This window comes from Adiantum capillus-veneris, chromosome 26 (genome assembly GCF_014529385.1).
Source record: "Adiantum capillus-veneris isolate H3 chromosome 26, ASM1452938v2, whole genome shotgun sequence".
NCBI classification, from domain to species: Eukaryota; Viridiplantae; Streptophyta; class Polypodiopsida; order Polypodiales; family Pteridaceae; genus Adiantum; species Adiantum capillus-veneris.
This window is the reverse complement of record NC_140956.1, coordinates 114,204,785-114,210,784: the sequence shown is the minus strand read 5'-3', so window position 1 is coordinate 114,210,784 and position 6,000 is coordinate 114,204,785. Positions and strand designations below refer to the sequence as shown.

Here is a 6,000-nt window from a genome sequence, read left to right as displayed (position 1 = left end):
CTATGTAGGGATTTTTTAAGGTGTGAAGATTACCATAACCTCATGTTTTAGGATCACCACGTAGCACATGGTATCAAAGAGATCCCCAAGCTCAAATAATTGCACTGTATCTTAATGTTTCACATCATTTTGTCAAACGCACTCAAAAAGAAAACATTCTATCTAAATATGACACAAAAAATTTACATTGAAATCATGTGTCTTAATTGAGCATAAGTGTCATCAATCACATCACATATTACAATGCCCTCCAAAGTAAGAGGATTACCCTCAAATATCACTTCTACTTTGTTATTGTCTATCAACCAACCTACAATTTTGTGAACCATGGTCACACTATCGGGATTTTTTACATCACTACAAAAAGACCTAAAGCTAGGCTCTAATTAGCTTTCTAAAAGAAGCCTTAGAGGAGAGTTGGATTAGGCATACTTTCAATGTTTTCAGTGGAATTCTATAACTTAATTATAGTCAATATTTGAGAAGTCTCTTTTATTAAGGGCCGAAGAAGCAAACTAGAAATAGTAGCAAAAGTTTAAAATTTGCAGGTTTTAAAAATATTTTCTCACATATTTCATTGGTTTTTCTTTCCTTTACCGTGGTTTGCAAACGGCTAGTTTTGATTTTCAACTGGCTCAAGGCTAAACTGAGGCAATCCTTTCCCAAATGCTGATTCCAGTTAAACTCAACCTAATGAATTTAACACTTTCTTATTGTTTTAGAAAGCCACCGTGACCCTTTCACTTGTTTTTTCTAACCTTGGCAAGTGTGAATATGCCTATATTTTATAATCATTTATCCCTTCAATAAAGATGAGGTTGAATACAATTTTTTTTGACAATTCAAATACCTACTCTCTATACTACATAATGAACTTTTAAAGGGTAGGAGATAAATCTTTGAGATAGCTTCAACTTCTCTCAATAATAATTCTTTTGATGTTACATTTTGTTAGCCTCCTAAGGAAAGGACTATGAACTAGGTCGCATGGTCCATTGATCAGCCTTTTAAAAATATGAGAGACTACCCACACTACCCATGCGTGCTTTTATAAAAATTGAGGTCTCTTGAAAACCTGCCCAAATTTTAAGCTAGAGCATGAAGACGTTAATATTTTAAAGCTATATTCCAATGCTTCATGAAATTTTTACCTATTCTGCATAGCGTGCATGCAATGGCTGAAGCCAGACCTTGCAACAAGTGATGGAATGCAACGATGTGCCCAAGGCTTGGAAACAAGGAGTGGATGGGATGACAAAGCACTAGATATTAATATGAATGACATTGGAACAGACTTGCATCAAATTGACATGGAGATAGTCAATTGTATCAATAGATCTAGAGAGTTGTTGCTACAACTGGCTGATGTATTACCACAGTGGAAATTGCAGCAAAAGGAGGTTGCTCTCAAGCATTTAACGATCTTTATGGAGAACTTGAACAATCTCCATGAGACGGAGGAGATCAACTTTCCAAGAAGGGGTAGCGTCAAAAAAATGCAGGCGAGCGTCATACAAACGCGGCTTGGGCATGGAAGGCTAATAGGTATCATTGATGGCCTAGGTGAGGCGCTTAAATATGCCCCCAACCAGCAAAGAAAAGTCGAAACATATGTTCCTTCAAACGTAAGCACAAGTGAGGGCAAAATCGGGTGTGCTTTGAGAAACGGCGACGTGTTAATTGCCAACATTGTTGTAGCAAAACCCTTCTTGTTTATGGATCAAATATAGTGTGTTGCCATACATGCCATGATTTCCTCCCTCTATCTCAAAAGCACTTGTCTACAAATTCAACTTCCCAAATCATGAACCACTTGGTATAGTTATGGGATGGTGAGAACCCAACCAGTGGTTTTATTATAGCATCATGTGACCACGAGGTGGCGCATACTGATTGTGAACGGCATCTCTTTGTGAAGCTCGATGATGGCTAGATCTATGAGAAGGTCTATGCCTCACAGATACAAATTACTTTATGTGACATGCATCTGGTTTATGGTCATCCTCATATGTCTTGCCTCATTAGAACTTGGCAAGCTATGTATTTTTGTGAACATGACTTAGAAAATTGCAATGTATGTGTTTTTGTAACAAAACTAGATTGATTTGATGTGTCCTTCATATAGCTAGATTTGTTTTGGGTTGTCAAAATCTAGTTGTTTGTTCTCACCATGACTTGTGATGAGACTAGAAGAAACAAAATCTCACCGTGATTGATGATTCAGACCTGGCATTACAGTGTACGTATCATGTGAGCTTATTGGAAACATTAACATACACAACACCATATACAAACTACCACAAACCTGGACAAGCACACATAAGACATGTGAACACATGAACCTTTGAGATAATCTAGACAGGGCCATGTAAGCCATGTCAAACCTGGACAAGCACGCATCATCCATGTGAACACATGAGCCTTTGAGATGATCCAGACAGGGCCATGTAAGCCATGTCAAGAACCATATTTTGGACTCAAAACACAGATTCTTTCAACCAACCTCTCGCCGTAGGAGAGATTACCTCATGCTTTTGCTCCTTCGGACCAACCATAGTACATGTATTTGAAGAGTGTTGCAGATCACCTCTCTTGTAGGCCATCGGGCTTGCAGGTATACATTATGCATAGCTCAGATGGCCTATCTACAGCCATGTACATACACATTTTGTTTTGTAGCATTATGAAATTGCCGATATCGTTTCTTTGATGTAGGTGCAGATCATCCATGTGGGTTGTTTTTATGCACACCATTGAGGAGAGGTGGCTTCTCTGTAGACATATGTATGGGTGTTTCTGCCAAGCGGGCTTACATTTGTGACACATGCACATCAGCCCAAGTTGATTAGGGAGACACATTGAACTAGTCCTTGCCATAAGCTTGGCATAAATTGGACCTCTCTACTATAAGCGTCACGACCAAAATAACCATAAATGTGACCTTGCCATAAACACAACCAACCTGACTATAAAAATCAACCTTGCCATAACACCATAAACTTGGACTCGCAACCGGACCTTACCCATAAACTCGGAAAAAGCCAACAACTTGACCTCACTATAAGCGTCACGATCAACATAACCGTAAAGTTGAATTCACCATAAACACATACCAACATGACAATACAAATCAACTTTGCCATAACACCATAAACCTGGAGTCGCCATAAACCAGCAGATAGCAATAATTGAACCTTGCCATAAATAGCACAACCAACATGACCATAAAAATTGAGCTCACCATAAACATAACCAACATAATGATAAAAATTTGAGCTCACCATAAAATCATAAATGCAGACTACCATAAACCTACACACGCACGCACTAGCCATGTGAACACTCGTGAGCGATCCATTTGTATGACATGCATGATCAACTAGCTATATAAGAGACATGATGAAACGTAGCCTTTGAAACCAAAAGATTAAACCTTGACTGTCTGCAATACAACCATGTGATAAACCCGCATTAAGTTGACCTCCACAAGTGGTTTTTCTTAAAACTTGGGGTGGGATATAGCGATAAACCTGACTATAGTTTGTCATGAAATAAACATGGCCTCTGACCATACATCTAACTAAATCCAGACAGAACCATAAAACTGTAACCAGTGATGAACCTGATACTTTGTATAACCCCAGACATAACCATTGACTAGACATCTAAGTAAACATAGACATAGCCATAAACCTACAATCCCGGACATATATGTCAGCATTGACTGCATCATACTTATGGCTGTTTGTAGGTTAGGGTTATGTCCAAGTTTTAGGGTTTATGGTTGTGTCCAATTGGGTTTACTTAGATGTATGTCAATGATCGTGTTTATGGAAAGGTTGCGGGTTTATGGCCACATCTAAGTAAACCCGGCCATACATAACCATAAACCTACAAACCCAGGCCATGTACATCTACCTAAACTCGGACATAACCCTAAACCTACAAATAGCCATAAGCTCGTACGGTGCAGTTACTGGTGAGATACATCTAAGCAGACCTGGACGGACATAACCATAAACCTACAAACTTGACCATACATGACAATGAACCTGGACATAGACATAAACCTACAGACCCGAACCGTGTACATCTACCTAAACTCAGATATTACCATAAACCTGTAAATATCCTTAAAGCACGGTCATTGATACATCTCAGCAAATCCGAACATAGCCATAAACCTGCAAGCCAGTAACCATACATGATAGTGAACCCGGACAAAGGCATAAACCTACAAACCTGAACCGTGTACTTCTACCTAAAGTCGGACATAACCCTAAACCTGTTGACATCCATAAACCATGTCATTATTGACATACATCAAAGAAAACCCGGACAAAACCATAAACCTGCAAACCAGTAACATACATGATAGTGAACCTAGACATAGGCTTATATACACCTACAAACCCAGACCGTGTACATCTACCTAAACCCAGACATAATCCTAAACCTATTGACAGCCATCAACCATGTCACTGCTAACATACATCAAAGAAAACTCAAACATAACCATAAACATGTAAGCCAATAACCATACATGATAGTGACTTTGGACATAGGCATAAACCTACAAACTTGAACCGTGTAAAAGCAAACCTAGACATAACCACAAACCTGCAAGCCCACTCGGATCGTGTACATCCTAAACTCGGAAATAACCCGAGTATTACCCATTGGAAAATAACATAGTTGTTAAACATAACCAATGTACTACCCATTGGAAAATACCATAGCTGTACACTTGATTATTTTGACTTTCTCGAAGCAGAACAAGAAGTTTATCAAATTAGTTTGTAAAGAAATTGTCTGCTCATTGGATCCTAGACAATATGCAATGGGCTTCAAGCAACCCAATAACTTTACAGAATAGTTGTTCCCCTCCTTACATCGATCAATCAGACAAGTTGCAACCCTTTGAGAAGCCAAGAGATATCAGTAATCAGCAAGCACCAGTCACCTGTGGAAAGCTGACTAGAATCAGAGCAATAAACTCAGGTCACTTCACAAGCAGTAGGAAGATTTGACATCATCAAAAGCAACACTTTTCAGTGTACATTCTGAGGTGCACTAAATCTACAAAAGAGCAAATTGCACTAAATCTACAAAAGAGCAAAGTCATACCACTAAATGAAAGATCAAAAGCGAACTAAAGCAAATGAAGGGAAAGGAATCAGCATCCTACAAAGATCTGATACAAAGCAGAACACAAATTGACAAACTGCAAAAGTGATTTTTTACAAGTATATTATTCTATATTAGGGCTCTCTTTATGTATACATAGTAAAATAAAAGATTCACCATCCAAAACTACTTGTTTTATATATGCCATAAACAAGAGCTTACAGATGACCTGCTAGAGTTCACACTAGGGTTTTTAGTGAAGCTTAAATGTGCGAGCAACAATGAAGTAAGCAGTTGTAAGCAGCTAGCAAACCCCCACCAAATTGTGATGAACACAAAGCTAGTGACATGTTTGATGCGATGAGCAAGAAATACCAAGTGGACTACTTTGGGAATAGATTGAAAAATAATCGTTGTCAAAAAAACTTGCCATAAATACTTTCAGCCAACACAAAAATGAGAACATTGCACAAAAAACCAGGAACATTGCACCGAAAAATTTGCCATAATTGCTTTAGCCAAAACCATACAATGTACATGGGGTCCAAAACCATAATTTGAGCAGGATTAACATACATGACATGACCATAACCTAGTCACAAACCTCATACAAAACCATACAACGTACGTGGGCCCAAAACCATAACTTGAGCAGTTAACAAATGACCATAACTTAGTCACAAACTTGATACAATGTACGTGGGCCCAAAATCATAACTTGAGTAGTTAACAAATGACCATAACTTAGTCACAAACTTGATACAAAACCTTGCCATACACTTGGCTCCCTTTAAGGTAAAATGCCAACATATAAAACGGGTAAAATGCCTCCTTTTCCCATAGCAGCATCCACAACAGAAAACGACATGGAGT

The 6,000-nt window shown here is 38.4% G+C and overlaps 1 pseudogene; it reads left to right on the top strand.

The window, feature by feature from the left end:
• The first annotated feature begins 1,169 nt into the window (after positions 1–1,169).
• The window catches only part of LOC147424022 (uncharacterized), a 69,064-nt pseudogene continuing 64,233 nt past the window's right edge, over positions 1,170–6,000 (top strand).